Source organism: Chiloscyllium plagiosum, chromosome 6 (assembly GCF_004010195.1).
Source record: "Chiloscyllium plagiosum isolate BGI_BamShark_2017 chromosome 6, ASM401019v2, whole genome shotgun sequence".
Lineage (NCBI taxonomy): Eukaryota > Metazoa > Chordata > Chondrichthyes > Orectolobiformes > Hemiscylliidae > Chiloscyllium > Chiloscyllium plagiosum.
In genome coordinates, this window is record NC_057715.1 from 45347030 (window position 1) to 45364747 (window position 17718).

Here is a 17718-nt window from a genome sequence, read left to right on the forward strand (position 1 = left end):
AAATTGTAACTCTATAGAAATCCCATTTCCAAGTCCCTTCTGTTCATTTACCAGGAGATAATAGGACCATTTATAAGAATATACTAAAATCAAAGGTCTGAAACTCATTCCACACAGGGTAAATATTTTCAAACTCTTTTCTGTTTGTGATTAAATTTTGGCAATTTCTAAATATGCCACTAATGCAATGGAGATACAAGAGAACGGTTAGATGCAGTGTGAATTGAAATACAAAAACAACTTGCATTTTTATCGTGTTTTTCACATCCTTGGAACATCCCAGCGTGTTTCACAGGTAATTCTTCACGTTTTCAATTTGAAACTGCCAGCATTTTGTTGAGTAGGAATGATAAACCTGTAAATACAAATGGATTTCACAAGTTACATTTTTCATGAAATTGTATGAGAAAGGTCACGCACAATTTACTATGTTGTACCTAATCTTGGGTTATTAAACAGTTTTGCTTGTAAATCTGCACAGACCCACAGACCTGGACAGATTTCACTGTGATAAGGTTTTTGCCACCTTATTTGCGAACAATTACACACTGGTTTGCAAATCATAAACAACAACAAAAACAGAAGCTGCTGGAAAAGCTCAGCAGGTCTGGCAGCACCTGTGAAGAGAAATCAAAGTTAACGTTTCAGGTCTGGTGACCCTTCCTTCACTTTTTTTTAAAATTTTACAGCATGTGCAGTCTTTTTTAGTTTTTATTTGGTTTGCAAATCCTGTTTTTGAAATTTGCAGGTTCAGACTTTTAAGCTGTTAAATAAACATTTGAGGTCTTTGGGTTTATAGATAGCAGCACAGTGCACTCCAAACCATCATAACTCATTTATACACGACTCAACACTTCAAAAACAGCTGAAAAGAACCAGCAAAGGAGTGAAAAGTGGAAAAAGAAGTCACCAAGTATAAGTGATGCTGTAGCTCTCCAGGAATCGGAGAACTATAGCTTCCTTCTGGGACTTGGTACTCCAGCCTGATGGCATCAGCTCCCATCAGGTTGTTTTAGTTAGTATCAGTCTACCTACTCCACGGGTTGTGTAGGAACAAAGATTAAACAGTCAAGTTATCTAACTTTGAACAAAACTCCAAAAACAGGAGCCAATCCGTCACCACTGCTTATCATCTCCACAAGAGATCAGGGGGAGGTTAAAACACTGCAGACTGGGCTAGGAGGAATGAGCGTCTATCTGATTCAAAGACTGGCAGTCACCCAAGACTGACACTTATGTTGCAAAATATAAATTAAGCACAAAGATAACTTATGTAGATGGGAGGGAGAAATTATTCTGAATTCAGGAAATAGTAATTTATTACTATTGTTCAATTATGGATGGCAAAAAAAATTGCAATTAGTCACATGAGCATAATTATACACAGATGTTTCCATATGCAAAAAGCAAGCTGGCCACAGAGCATGGCACAGCTGCTTTCAACAGGGCAACCAGTTGGCAGAGTAATAGTTGCTGGATGGTGGGCGCTTCAGGACCTGGTACTGACAGCAAAAGACATTACTATAAAAGGTATTTTGTGACTGCCAGTTTAGTTTGGATAGAGCAGGGTTTTACAACACAGGGTAAACTCCCATGTTGACTTAAACCTGCAACACAGAAAAGAGATTTAACCCTTGCTGTAATCTGTTGAAATTTGAGAGACAAAGAATTATTCCCAAAAGTGATTATTTAAAGGAAAAATTAACAACTTTATTTTTTAAAATCTAACAGAGAATAACTGTTTACAACTCATTCCTCTACCTATCTCTTACTTTCCCCTCTACAATATTAGTTCGATAAAACCGCCAAATAATATTTACAGAAAAATTCAAATTTCAGAACCAGTCAGCTGTTGAATATTCTCTTTGTATCTTCCTCTGTAGATATGCTCTCCAGGTCGGTGTTGATGTTTTCTCTGTGCAAACTCTTCCAGACAGGTACCTCTCAGAGAGTTCTGACTAGCAGCCTACATCAGTTGGTCTTTTGGCAAAAATTTCTTTTTGGTTTTATGCCCCAAACCATCGGATCGTTTCATTGGTCTTAATATTGTCAAAATATTAAATTCAAACATGATTGGAGTTTGGTATTTTGGGGCATAATTTAAACTGATTGGCCAATTTTGAATTTGTTTTTGTCTCATAGCAACCCAGGTACTCTAGCTGGTGGACTTAATGTTACATTGTAAATTCTCCAGGACTCTGTGTGCTTGATAAGTCCTTCAACTCTCTTAAAGGTACAGTGCCCCTTACACCTTCATAACAAGGGACAGGAATGGTTGTTGCAGGCTCCAGGATTTAGATGTTTTAGTGAGAACAGAGAAGATAGCAAAAGGGGGAGGGGGTGTGGCATTGTTATTCAAGCACAGTATGACGGTAGCAGAAAGGATATTTGAGGACTCATCTACTGATGTAGTATGGTGTGAGGTTAGAAACAGGAAAGGGTAGGTCATCCTGTTGGGAGTTTTCTATAGGCCTCCAAATACTTCCAGAGATGTAGAGGAAAGGATAGCAAAGATAATTCTGCATAGGAGCAAGAGTAACAGGGTAGTTGTTATGGGGTTCTTTAACTTTCCAAATATTGACTGGAAATACTATAGTTCGAGTACTTTAGATGGATCAGTTTTTGTCCAATGTGTGCAGAATGCTTTCCTGACACAGTATGTAGACAAGCCAACAAGGGGCTTGGCTACATTGGATTGGTACTGGGTAACGTACCTGGACAGGTGTTAAATTTGGAGGTAGGTGAGCACTTTGGTGATAGTGACCACAATTCAGTTATGTTTACTTTAGTGATGGAAAGGGATAGGTATATAATGCAGGGCAAGATTTATTACTCAGGAAAGGCAATTATGATGCGATGAGGCAAGATTTAGAATGCAAAGGATGGGGAAGAAAACTGCAGGGGATAGGCATAATTGAAATGTGGGCTCAAGGAACAGCTCTACGTGTCCTTGATAAGTATGTACCTGGAGGAAGTGGTCAAGAGAGAGAGCCATGGTTGACTAAGGAAGTTAAACGTCTCATCAAGAGGAAGAAGAAGGCTTTGTTAGGATGAGATGTGAAGACTCAGTTAGAGCACTTTAGAGTTACAAGTTAGCCAGGAAAGACCTAAAGAGAGAGCCAAGAAGAGCCAGGAGGGCATATGAGAGGTCATTGGCAGATAGGATCAAGGAAAACCCTAAAACTTTCTATAGGTATATCAGGAATAAAAGAATTACTAGAGTAAGATTATGAGCAATCAAGGATAGTAGTGGAAAGTTGTGCACGGAGTCGGAGGAAATAGGGAAAGCGCTAAATGAATATTTTTCATCAGTATTCACACTGAAAAAAGACAATGTTATCAAAGAAAATATTGAGATAAAGGCTACTAGACTAGATGAGATTGAGCTTCACAAGGAGGTGCTAGCAATTCTGCAAAGTGTGAAAATAGATAAATCCGCTGGGCCGGTGGGGATTTATCCTAGGATTCTCTGGGAAGCCAGGGAGGAGATTGCAGAGCCTTTGACTTTGATCTTTATGTCATCATTATCTACAGGAATAATGCCAGCAGACTGGAGGATAGCAAATGTTGTCCCATTCTTCGAGAGTAGTAGGGGCTTGGAATGCACTGCCTGCAACAGGAGTCGACTCGCTAACTTTAAGGTCATTTAAATGGTCTTTGGATAAGCATATGGATGAAAATGGAACAGTGTAGGATAGATAGGCTTCAGATTGGTTCTACACATCAGTGCAACATCAAGGGTCAAAGGGCCTGTACTGTGTTGTCATGTTCTATGTTCGAAGTTTGAAAAGACTGCCCTTCCTTCACAAACCAAGGCTCAACTGTCTTGATTCATGGAAAGAAAATTTAAAGCATAAACTGGAAAGCAATGGAATAAAACAAAGGGGCAACTGTTTGCTCAAGAATCTTCCAGCTCCTCTTGTATTTAGTGGCACTTCTGATATACTTTCCATGGGTTAAATGATTCAAAACCATCCAGAGAAAATTATCAGAACTAGATGACTCGTTGTAAATATAAAGAGCTCTCTTTGATTATTTCACCTCAGCGCAACATTATTGATCAACTGGTTAACGATAACAAAGCTCACAAATACTTTATTGAAAATCACTGATGGAAATCGAATGGAACACATAAAGACTGGAGATGGAATGCTGGGAAGGGCAGACTTCAAAATTAGCCACCTTCCAATTTTATACACTATTTCAATTACTGAGGAAGAATGAAATAGCGTTTTTGAGCAATGTGTTTATACCTCCATTATGTACAATATTATCGGATTATACTCCCATCAATTCCAGTCAGGTTTACAATCATGCATCTGCAGTATCTAACATTCAGAGAGTTTTGAAGGCCAGGATTGATTTTCAGAATTGTCAGAGATCTTTACGTCAAATGTCAGTGTAAGAGTTGATCGGATACTCTCAAAATTTGGACAAAATTATACAAAACATCACATTTCCTGACTTCATTGAGCATAAAAATGTCAAGGGCTGGGGAACCAGAAAAAATAAAGACCAACATCAACAGGAACCAGCTATTAGTTGGCTGGAGGTTGTGATTCTGGACCAGGTGCTCCTGCCTCAAATATACCAGACAATCAGAGGTGTTGGTTCCTTTCAATATGATTGGTGTCTTTCCAATGAAGAGGTGGTAATGGCCACTTAAATGGTAGGAGGCTGGAATCTGAGAGACTATGAATGGGACAGCCAGAGGCTAGGGTGGTCAATGCTCAGGGATGGGGAAAGTGGGGACCTCTCTGTAGCCCAAATCGTCTACCTGATCACTAGGCATATGCACAAGAAAAGCTACTAAGCTGGCCTCTCACTGTGTGACACTCCCACTGTCCATCAAAAAACTATACGAATGAGATAAGGCCCCTACTCATTGTCCACTTCACAGCTTCAATTGGCCCTCTGGGTGGGCCACCTGATTCTATCCAGTCATTGGTATAACTGCGGTGGGATTGGGAGCAGGCAGCGAGGCATTGGACAGACCAATATGTTGGTGTAGAAGGGTATAGTGCTGCCTTATATCAAAGTGGCAGAGACAAGACTGATTGCCATCGCCTGTCCTCATTTATTTAATCGCTTCATCACTGATGTATGGTCTCAACAGAGATAAACCGAGAGAATGACTCAGATTCTGAAGGCACCCATTGCTCATCTTAAAGAACAGTGTTCATAAAGAGTTTGTCAGCTGTATAATGTGAATGCTTCCTTCTTCCTGCACAATTGTTTAAAATCAATGACAAATTCAAGAGAATCCATTGGCAACTCTATCAGCAAGGAGCTAAACAACCAATGTAATTGTAATAAAAAATAAAACAGCAAGTAGTGGACAAACTCAGCAGGTTGGCACCATCTATGGAGAGAGAAATGGAGTTAATGTTTCAAGTCCAGTGACCCTTCTTCAGAATCAAATTGTGATCACTTATAGTAAAAACCAGAATCACTCGCGTTGAATTTTAATTCACAGACAGCAAGACAAATGCTTAGGTTCTAAGGCAGAAGTTACAATAAAGATAAAGGAACCTTAGCAAAATAAAAATAATCATGTTTTATAAAATAATATTCAGTTTTTAATCACTGTGAAGAAATTCGACATTGTACAATAATATAGTGAGCTTTTCAAGGATGCTTAGTTGAAATTCTAAAAGTTCTTGAGTCATTAAAAACCCAGTCACACCTTAGTCCCAAAGAGTAACTTTGGAAAACTAACAGCTTTAAAGTGGAAAATACTTAATTAATTATTTCAAATGGACCTCCAGGTGTAAAAGCCTCAACAGCATGCATCAAATAGAGAGATGGACGACAATAAATGATAAGTAGTTCTGGATTTCTACATGATACTCTGCCTTTTTGAACCACCAAAGATTTTGTCAGTTTCTGTAGAGTAACAATGGTGAATGCCACAATTCTGCTGTTTGTAACTAAATGTCAGATACTGTCTCTACTGTGTCTTGCAAATTTGATAAAAGCATCACCTCGAACATCTATATTCTGCATGCATCACTGTTACATTTCATGAACTAGGAGGTTGTGGTGTTTCAAACAAAAAGAGCTTTTATAAGGAGATGTTTACTCTACAAGGCAGCAAGGTTAGACTGAGCGGTTTCCCTCAAAATTGAATGTGAAGTCATCAGAGTGTCACGTGATTGGATTCTTCAAGTGACAGTCCAACAAACATCCAAATACACAACATCCCCCACCCTTTACATCCTAGGTTTTTGGAATAAAAAATGTCACAATATTTACAATCATAATTACAACAGTCACTAGGTGAGACATTCTAGAGGATATTAATGCCTATGTGGCTGACAATGCACTTCAAGCATCTGTTTATTTTCCTCAGCTTTAATCTCTGATGTTTAAGGTGTGCTTGGGATATCATCTGTCATTGCCTTTTCCGGAGATAACTGAATGTTCCAAGTTTTGCACAATGTTGTGATATTCTCTACGATGTTACGATGTTCTTCCGATGGTCCAGTTACTTTTCTGTTCTTTGGTATATTCAGGCTCTATTATTGTTGTTCCTGGTACATTCATTCTGGTTGCCAAGAGTAGATCTGCATGAAAACTGAAAGAACTGCAGATGCTCTAAATCAGATCGGTAGATCTGCACAAATTGCCATATTACGTTGTCTCCTATCTGTACATTATTGGAAACCAATCCAGTCTGTGCTACAATGACAGGTGGTACCCACTTCTCTCTCCAATTCCTCACCAACACTTGTTGACCTTTTTGGAAAATGCATTGAACCTTGTTCTCTCATTGGGAAAACCTGATTCTGTTGTTTCCTGTCTTGTGTCACGAGTGGTTTCAGCAAATCTACTGTTGTGCGTACCAAAACCTTACTATGAGCAATGCCAGAGAACTTTGAGTTATCCAGTGGGTTGTGTCCCCATATGTTAAAAAAATTCAGCTCAGTCTTTTGAATAGCGATCCTTTCTCTTGAATTACCCTCAAGAAATGTTTCATTGGCTGAACTAACCTTTCTACCAAACCATCTGCATCTGGGTGATAAAGGAGGTGATCAGACACATTGAATTCCATTCTGCTTTAGGCATTTTGTAAACTTTGATAAAAACTGTGGACAATTATTACCAAAGTTCTTCCAGATGACCAAATCTGGCAAAAATCTCCCGAATCTTTTAATGGCTTTCTCTCAAGGTGCCGGCAATTTCATGATGGCAATTTCAGGTTATTTAAAATTTATATTGACCATGTGAAAAACATCAAAATACCCAGCATATTCAATGTAAATTATTTGATATGTCTTTTCTGGCCTATTCATAGGTGTAATGGCACTAATGGAGTTAGGTTGTAAATACTTGTGCACATTCTCCTCAATTTCAGAGTCAAGTCCTGACCACTATAGCTGTAGCTATTGCCTTAATTCTGAAATGCTGCAGTAATCTTTGTATTGTTGATTAATACTCATTTCCTTATCTGTAGTGGAATGATGACCTCCTTCCCCAGAGGAGGCATTCTACATATATAGATCGTTTTAGCTCCCATGTAACATGTGGCTTCATTCTGGGGTTGATCTTGCAACAAAGTACCATATCAATCATTTTGAAATTAGTGATCATTTCTACTGCATTTCCTAACTTGTCCTACCGTTACCAGAGTTTTAGCTGCTTATTCAAACTTTCTTCATATATGCATAGTTCATTTCTGATTAGTTTAACGACCTTGATGCAAAAGCTATTGGGTTTCCCTTCAACATTGGGTAGTGTGCAAGAAACAACTGTTCCCACTCCATATAGTGGTGTATGGCATGCTATTCGCAACAGTAACTTTGGGTCAGAATGAGTCATGTCTGCTGACGTTTTCTATTTGGCAGATGTAAAGGCTCTTTTGCATTGATCTCCCCATTTCTAATTCTTGCTTTGGCATGCTAAATTGAGCAAGGTTTTGGATAAACTAGCCATAGTAGTTCAGCAAGCCCAAAAGGGATCAGAGTTGGCCAACACTTTTAGATGCTGGTGCTTCAGTTATGCCTTTTACTTTTAAAGATGGCTTATGCAGTTCCTTAGCATCGATGACATGGCCTAACTATTTGATGGAAGATCTAACAAATTCACATTTGTCTTTCCTCATTCTTAGGCCATAATCTTAAAGCCTTACAACAGATAGCATCTCAGTTGTGGGAATGGTCATTTGCATTTCTCACCATGGCTAAAGTATCATCCAGATAACACTGGACTGCTTCCAATCCACTTAAAATCTGATCCATGGCACATTGGAATAACATAGATGTAGATGCAATTCCAAATACAAGTCACCTGTATTTGAATGGTCCTTTGTGTTTCAGTTATCAAGTATTTCTGTAACTCAGGATCTACATTCAACAGGAGATAGAGTTGTCTAAGGTCAATTTTATTGAAAAGCTGATGTCCAGCTAGTCCAGCAAATAGGTCATCAATTAAAAGTAAACAATTAATAGTGACCTTAAAATTGCTACAGATGCATACTGATGCAACTTTCTTTTGAGCAGTGTAGTAGGTTGTCAAAGGATATAGCAAGATATAGATGAGTTGCAGATATGGGCAGACAAATGGCAGATGGAATTTAATCTGGACAAGTGTGAGTTGTTCCACTTGAGGAGATTAACTGTATACTTTTTCTTAACATTTCTTGGCAAGACGCTAAACAGCATTGATCTTCAGAGGGACCCTGGGGTCCAAGTCCATAGCTCCCTAAAAGTGGCCACACAAGTAGATAGGATGGTAAAGAAAGCATAGGGCATACTTGCCTTTATTGGTCCAGATTTTGAGTACAAGAGTTAAGTTGTCATATTACAGCTCTATGAAACTATTGTTAGGTCACACTTAGAGTACTGTGTTCAATTCTGGTCACCACATTGCAGGAAGGGTGTGGAGGCTTTGGACAGGGCGCAGAAGAGGTTTACCAGGATGCTGCCTAGATTAGAGGGTATGAGCTATAAAGAGAGGCTGAACAGACTAGGGTTGTTTTCTCTGGAGTGGCGGACCCTGAGGGGAGACCTGATACATGTTTATAAAATTATGAGAGGCATAGATATGGTTGACATTCTGAATCTTTTTACTCAGAGTTGAAATACTAGAGGGCATGCATTTAAGGTAGAAGGGAACAGTTCAAATGAGATGTGACAGGCAAGCTTTTTTGCAGAGAGCTTGGAACGTGCCAGGGATGGTAATGGAGGGAGATATGATAGGGGTGTTTAAGGGGCTTTTAAGAAACACATGAATAAACAAGGAATAGAGGAACATGGACCGTGAGCAGGCAGAAGTGATTAGTTTAATTTTGCGTCATATTTGGCACAACATCATGGGCTGAATGGCCTGTTCCTGTGCAGTACTGTTCGATGTTCTATCACTGTTATGATAGGCATGAATCAACTAGGAGAAAGTGAGGACTGCAGATGCTGCAGATCAGAGCTGAAAAAGGTCAGGCAGCATCCAAGGAGCAGGAGAATCGATGTTTCAGGCATAAGCCCTTCTTCAGGAATGACCTGCTGCGCTTTTCCAGCAACACATTTTTCAGCTATGATAGGTATGACCCAATCACTCACATTTACAGGTTCAAGAACTCCCCTATTGAAGACACGCTCTAATTCTGCCTCAGCTTTTGGTCTGATCACATAATGCACTGAACTAGCCATGTAAAAATTGGCTTGATTCTCTTCTTTAACTTTAAATTTGACAGAGGATTTTCCTTAATTCCCAAATCCACATTGAAAACAATTGCATATTTCATTTGAATTTGAGAGAGGTCAATCTCAGAATATGCAAAGCAATTTAATTCAGCTCATTTGATTTTGATTTTCTTCACCAATTACTTTCCAAAAAAGCTGGAAACTTTTGTTTGACGAAGTAAAAGAACAAATCTTCAGATCAACTATATAACTGAACATTCACGTTGATATGGTCACTCAAAAGGCACCACTTGCATAAGAAGACCATAAAAAAGGAAAACAGTAGGCTATTCAGCCTCTCAAGCCTAGTCTGCCATTTAATAGGATTATGGCGGATCTGACAGGCCTCGTGCCCATTTTCCTGCCTTTCCCTATAACAACTGATATGCCTTGTTGAAGCTACTTGAACAACATGGCTCAGGGAGAGGCATATTCGGGAACACAAGTCTTCAGTTCTATTGCCAAATGTCGCAGCCCATAGCTTTTGCAGTACCCAGTGATTCCAACATTTGCTTTCTTTAAGTTTATATTCCTTTCTGTCGTCACTTTTTTTAAAAATTCGTTCACGGGATATGGGCATTGCTGGCTAAGCCTATCTCAACTTGAAGTTAAGAGTCAACCACATTGCTATGGGTCTGGAGTCATATGTAGCCCAGATCAGATAAGGATGTCAGCTTCCTTCCATCCAAGATAGGTATTTTCAGCAATCAGCAACTGCAGATTCATGGTTGTCATTAAATTTTAATTCCAGAATTTTTAAAATTAAATCTGCCTTGAAGGGATTTAAACCAAAGTCCCCAGAACATTATCTGGGTTTCTAGTGTAACAGTGCAGCAATAATACCACTAGTCTGTCGCTTCCCCTTAAATCATATTTACTTCATTAAATTTCATTAAAATTGCGACAAAAGAGAGACAGCTTCACTGTCAAGGCAGTTGTATTTGTGGAATCTGACCGTTTGAGCAATCACCAATAGTTTTGGTGGCGATAAATTCCTGCTATTCCTTCATAAGGTTTGGAACTCAGCTTCTCTTGCTATACCAGACTCCTTCAGAAGGTTAAACGTTTTTCCCCATAATACTCAGGAATAGAGGGCTGATTATGTCTGTTTGTTAGCTGGACAAAATAATAGATTCTCTCTGTTTTGGTTTTCCTGGAGTTTTACCAAATGGTCCAACAAAGTTTCCTACTTTTTAAAATTTCTTTTTAAGACGGAAAAGATTTACGTAGTGTGAAAATTTTAGCACAACCTCACATTCACCCATTTAAAACAAAATTATTCCTGAGGCAGCCTGATTTCTTTTTTGAGTCTGCACCCGAGCTCAAAACATTTCCCTCTGTTTCGGACACTCGTTACCCACAGCATTCCTTTCGGATGGAGCACATGATAAGCTTGTTCAGTACTGTTCGCCTCTTCCTTGGAAGGAATTCCTTTTCTCATGCATGTTGATTGTACCTGTAGTTTGTATTCTCATCACAAGCTTTTCTCTTGTGTTATGCTTCAAGGAGGACTAGGGATACAGTATTTAAAACAACAGGAATTTTTATTAGAAAGGTGTTCTCCCTACAAGACAGTGAGCTACATTAAATGTTTCCTATTCAAAGTGACCGATAATGTTATCACTCAAAGTGACAGTCCAACATATTGGCATAAATACACAATTGTCCTATCATAAAGTTTATTTAAAATTGTAATTTTTCTCCTCATGCTATGTCTCTGGTTTTTTCTTCAATTTATGCCTGTTCATTATCATTGCATTGCCAAGAGTTTCTCTTCATTTATCCATCCATATCGTTCATGCTTTTAAACACCTATATCATATCCCTAACTGCTTTTAAATAGAACAATCCCATGTGTTCCAGTTTGTTGACAACTGGAAACTCTCATCCCTAAAACCATTCTAATAAAAATACTCTACATCCTCTTTAAAGCCTTGCCATCCTTCCTTAAGTGTTGCCCAGCACTGGTCACAATACTTTAGCTCATATTTAAAAACATTTCCTAACTATGTTTAAATTACATTTTTAGGCGGCCTCAGTCAAAGAGTGTATGACCAAATCCTGGGGTGAGCTTGGACCCCCAACCTTCTGATCCTAAACACAAGGTTGTGTTAAAACTATATAGAACATTGGGCTCTAAATCCTGGGAATCATCAAGGCTCAGCGTAATCTTGGTGTGTATGAACACTGGTCCCTTAAGGTTTTAAGAAAACATACGATATACTTACCCATATTAGTGATGGCATAGGGTTTAAGAGCAGGGAGGTTATGCTGGAGCTGTATAAAATGATGGATAAGCCCCAAAACAGTACTGGGTGCAGTTCTGGAATCCGCATTTTAGGAAGCATGGGGTAGCACTGACGAGGGTGTAGAGGAAATTTACGAGGATGTTGACTTGGCTGGAGAGTTCCAGCTATGAAGAGAGATTGGATAGACTGATAGTTGTTTTCCGTACAGAACAGGAGATAGACAGGGGATATGAGTGAAATGTATAAGATTATGAGGTGCATAAAAAGAGTAGACAGAAGAAACCTCTCCTTGATGGAGGAATCAATGACCAGGGGCATGTATTTAAGGTAAGGGATAGAAGGCTTAGAGGATATGTAAGGAAAAACATTTTTACGTACAGGGTGGTGGGAATCTGGAACTCATTCCCTGTGGTGGTAGAGGCAGAAACCATCATAAACATCATGTTTCCTCACAGCACCAGGGACCTGGGTTCGTTTCCCGCCTTGGGCACTGTGTGGAATTTGCACATTCTCCCCATGTTTGCATGGGTTTCCTGCGGGTGCTCCGGTTTCCTCCCACAGTCCAAAGATGTGCAGGTAAAGTGAATTGGCCATGCTAAATTGCCTGTAGTGCTAGGTGCATTAGTCAGGGGTTGGAATGGGTCTGGGTGGGTTGCTCTTCGGAGAGTTGGTGTGGATTTGTTGGGCCAAAAGGCTGGTTTCCACACTGTCGGTAATCTAATCTAACCTAATCTAATGTGCCCCTGAGATCCCAAGGCAGACAAGGTTGCAGGCCAAGTGCTGGAAAATGAGATTAGAATAGTTAGATGGTTGTTTCTGACTGGGCTAGACATGATGTACTGAACAACCTTTTTGTCTGTGCTGCAAATTTCTATGTCTCAACGATTATAATTCTGAATCACTCTGACTCAAATTACAACCTTTGAGAATAGCTTAACACAACTAAATATGCCCAAAATCTTAAAGCATTGATGGCAGTGGTAATGTTACTGGGTTAACAGTCTTCAACCTGGCTCCGTGGACTAAGTGCCTGAACTCAAATCCAAGTGTGCAGTGGTAAAATTTAAATTCATGTAATGAAATGCAGTCTGGGAAGAATAATATACACAAGGCTCTCCAAGTCCAATTGATGACTATATTTCATTCTGTGAGGAATTGCCTCAGTCTTTCCAGGGAAATCAGCATTTGTAGCCAGAAGATTGGAAAACATTTTCCTTAGATGAAACTCATTTTTTTCCCAGCAACTCAGTCTTCATACTAAGAAGATTGGATGATCCTCAAGGAGCATCTCAACTTTTCCACATATTTGATCAGCTTCATGATATTTCTCATCTGTCATGTATGGTAAGGATGACCCTACCTCTTTAGAAGCTCTTACAAAGTAGGCAAACTCAGTGGGTGAGCCAGGGAACTTAGCACAGTCAAGCCTAGTTTCAACGTTTAAAGAAAAAAACCCTGTGGTACCTAGTTTTCCAGTCACTGATGCTGCCCATTAGGATTCCTCAGATACTCCTCCAGACCAGGGTGAACAGATGTGGGCGGCACGGTGGCACAGTGGTTAGCACTGCTGCCTCGCAGCGCCAGAGACCCGGGTTCAATTCCCGACTCAGGCGACTGAATGTGTGGAGTTTGCACGTTCTCCCCGTGTCTGCGTGGGTTTCCTCCGGGTGCTCCGGTTTCCTCCCACAGTCCAAAGATGTGCAGGTTAGGTGAATTGGCCATACTAAATTGCCCGTAGTGTTAGGTAAGGGATAAATGTAGGGGTATGGGTGGGTTTCACTTCGGCGGGTCGGTGTGGACTTGTTGGGCCGAAGGGCCTGTTTCCACACTGTAATCTAATCTAATCTAAAAAAAAAATTTGTTTCATTCAACTGTTCCTATACTGATATGAGCTAATGGGACAGACAACTCTTTTGAAGATTCATCACATGAAGGTACTGAATACATTATGGAACTATCAATTCCCTAACCTGTCAAGAGTCAGATGGTCATGTTGACCATCTGACTCTTGACAAAGAAATTAAGCTTGATGTCATCTCAGGATCACAGAGCACATCCAGGAAGGTCTGTCAACAAAATTGAAGTATGAGAATCATGGTTGATTTTTCCATGAGACCCATAAGGGCTCTGCAAGCTTGTCGATCTTTTGGAGATACTGTCAGAAACACCAGCATTCAAAGATAAAGCCCATCTCATAAAAAGTTTCTTGCGGAGAATGCTTTATAGCACCAACAACTGTGATTGGGATGGTGTTAACAATAGATTTTTTTCAGTGCGACGAACAAAGACTGCAAAGATATTCATATTTCACAGTCCTTCTAGAGGTAGTTTGGAGAATTAAACCAAAGTTCTGTATTCTCCCATCTGATTCAGTCATGTCCTTGGCCTAAACATGACAACACATCTAAACAAAGCTGAAAGTGTCTTTGTACTGGTGATGAAGAGAAACGGTGATAACTAGCAATTCTTACTCAATGGTACAGCCTCACCATTTAGCTGTGTTTTGTTGACAATTAAACTTTGCAGCAGAAGGTATTGTGGAAAGGTGCTATAGGATGACACCTATGAATGTGTAAGCAGTAACACCTTTGTCAAGATCCCACATCAAAGGCTGATCTACAATGTCAGAGTTCATGGGATCCAAGGCAATTTGGCAAACTGGATTCAAATTTTGGTTGCAAATAGGATGTGATATGATGGGTACATTGAATAGGGCAATGGCACATAGAATAATCCTGATAAGTATGAAATGATTCATTTTGGGACGTTTAATAGGGGAAGGATTTACACAATAAATGGTGGAGTCCATAGGTAGCACTGAGGAACAAGGGGGCTTTAGTGCACAAATTCAGAGATCCCTGAAAGTGTTAGCACAGATAGACAGGTTGGTGAAGGAGATATACAGGATGCTTGCCTTCAATCACTGGGACATAGCATTTAGGAGCAAATAAGCTTTGTGCAACTTTAGAGAGCATTGGTTTGGCCACAGATGGAATACTGTGTGCAGTTCTGGTCACTGCACTATTGGAGAGAGTTGCCTAGGATAGAAAATCTCAGTTATGAGGAGAGACTGGATAGATTGCATTTATTTTCCCTAGAGAAGAGGAAGCTAAGTGGGGATCTTAGCTATACAAAATTATAAGAGCATAAATACTGTAGATTGTAAGAATCTTTTCTTCATGGCAGATGTGTCTAGAATGATGGAATTAAAGTAGCTTAGGACAGATAAATCTGCTACATTATGCTCATCGATACAGTATGAATAAAAACATTTAAAGAAATATCTAGAGATCTGTCCAAGTTTATCTGAACAGAAAACCCCATACTAAAAGTCTCAGCCCAGCTTCAATTTCCACTATCTCAATCCGCCTCTTTCGCTCTGCTCCTTTATTAAAAGGCAGAAGATGTTTTATTTGTTATTTCTAATGCTCTGCCCTTTTTTTATGGTCATGTGTATTATTTATTTTTTAAAACATAATTTTATTCACATCTTGTTTTGCTTTTGGAAGTTTAATGTCATGGCTATCCTTATATTTCCAAAGCTTGATCATCAGCTCTTCAGTGAAAAAAGAATGGAATTGTGGCCCCTCATATGTAAAGATTAGACACAAAGTTTACTGTGGTTCATCTTTTACTGGGTCTGATCTGGTCATTTTACCACGTGCTGTGTCTTCTGTGCTATAGATTGGAGATGTTGGGATTGCTTTCCTTACAGAGCAGAAGGACGTAACACCTGATAAAGGTTTTCAAAATCATGAGATGGCTGGATAGAGTGAATAGGGAAAGACTGTTGCCATTTGTAATTGACTTGAGAATGACATCTCACAGATATAAAATAATTTGCAAAAGAAGTGCATGGAAAATGAAAAAATTCTTTTTCAAGCGTGTTTCAGATTTGGAATGCACTGCTTGGGATTGTGTGGGGGCAGGTTCAATTAAGGCATGAGAGAGTGTATTTAAATAATCATTTAATACTAACTCTATGCAGATTTACAGGAAAAGGCAGAAAATAGTGTTAATTTATGATGCTTATTCAAAGGTGGGGACACGATGGACTGAACAGTCTCATTCTGCATCTTATCTACTCTGTGATTCTTTCCTTCATCAAATGGCTATGTCTCATTTTCATATTGACGACCCTCAGAAAGCACATTAGTAAAGAATCATATTGGCGAAATCATGATCCAGTAACATTCCCATTCGGGTAGCTATGTTATCTACACAGTCAATGTTGCTCTGTGCCTTGCCAAAGCCACAAATTTGGCAAATAAAAATGAGTTGCTGATTACTGCTCATGGACTAAATGCATTGCAAGAAAAGCAACTGTAACTATAAAACACAAGGAGAACAGCAAATATCTGTGACGTTCCTGGTTGCCTCTCTGCATTTTCTTTCCCTGAACCCATTTCAGGCTGAAACCCACACTACTATTTGCAGCAGGAACCTGGTCACGCCACCAGAGTTCTCAGGTGAGGAATTTATAACTTTAGAGATAAATTAGTTATTGAGGGCACCAGAGTGTCCTCCTTTTTGCTAGGTAAGGCAATGGTAGCCTTTGCATCTACCTGTCAGAGCAGATAGAGTCCTGACTTACTGTCTATAGACAGTATAGTCGAATCCTGGAGTGGTCTGGAATACCAAGCCATCTGACTCTAAACATAGAAGAGCTATTGCTGAATTAAACCAGATACAGCCCAATTGATGCATTAAAATCATCGAGAACAACTTAAAGTCTAATACCTAGACTGGACAGATGTCGGCATAGTGGAAATGTCACTAGGCTATGAATCCAGGGATCTAGGTTGATAACCTTGCAGACAAAACACAGCTGAATTTCAGAGGTGAGGTGAGAGAGAGGTGAGCTCTTGACATCAAGACCACATTCAATCAATTGTGGCATCAAGGGGCCCTAGTAAAATTGGAATCAGTGGGAATCAGGGGACAAGGTCTCCACTGGTTGGAGTCATACCTGGAAGATGGTTGCGGTTATTGGAGGTCAGTCATCTCAGCTCCAGGACATCTCTGCAGGAGTTCCTCAAGGCAGTGTCATAGGCCCAACCATTTTCAAATGTTTCACTAATGAGCTTCCTTAGTTCATCAGGTCAGAAGTGGGGATGTTTGTCGATGATAGCACAATGTTAGCACCATTCATGACTCCTCAAATACTGAAGCAGTCCACATTCAAATACAACAAGATCTGGACAATATCCAGGCTTGGACTGACAAATAGCAAATAACATGCGCACCACACAAATGCCAGGCAATAACCATCTCTAATAACAGACAATCTAACCACCATCTCTTTGAGATTCAATGGTATCATCATCACTGAATACTCCACTAGTGACATTCTTGGCATTACCATTGACCAGAAACTCAACAGGACATACCAAATAATGTCTTCAAGAGTAGGTCAGAGGCTAGGAATACTGTGGCAAGTAACTCACCTCCTGACTCCCAGTCCATCATCTACAAGGAGAAAGTGAGGACTGCAGATGCTGGAGATCAGAGTTGAAAATGTGTTGCTGGAAAAGCGCTGCAGGCCAGGCAGCATCCAAGGAGCAGGAGAATCGATGTTTCGGGCATGAGCCCTTCTTCAGGAATGAGGAAAGTGTGCCAAGCGGGCTAAGATAAAAGGTAGGGAGGAGGGACTTGGGGGAGGGGCATTGGAAATGCGATAGGTGGAAGGAGATTAAGGTGAGGGTGATAAGGTGAAGGTGATAGGCTGGAGTGGGGGTGGGGGCGGAGAGGTCAGGAAGAAGATTGCAGGTTAGGAAGGTGGTGCTGAG

At 39.9% G+C, this 17718-nt stretch overlaps 1 long non-coding RNA gene across 1 annotated transcript in view; it reads right to left on the minus strand.

Moving 5' to 3' along the window:
• Window positions 1-251: 251 nt before the first annotated feature.
• Window positions 252-17718, minus strand: part of LOC122550554 — a 56250-nt gene continuing 38783 nt past the window's right edge. The window contains exon 3 of the long non-coding RNA XR_006311884.1: window positions 252-355. This is a non-coding gene — a long non-coding RNA (uncharacterized LOC122550554). The remainder of the gene's footprint in view (window positions 356-17718) is intronic.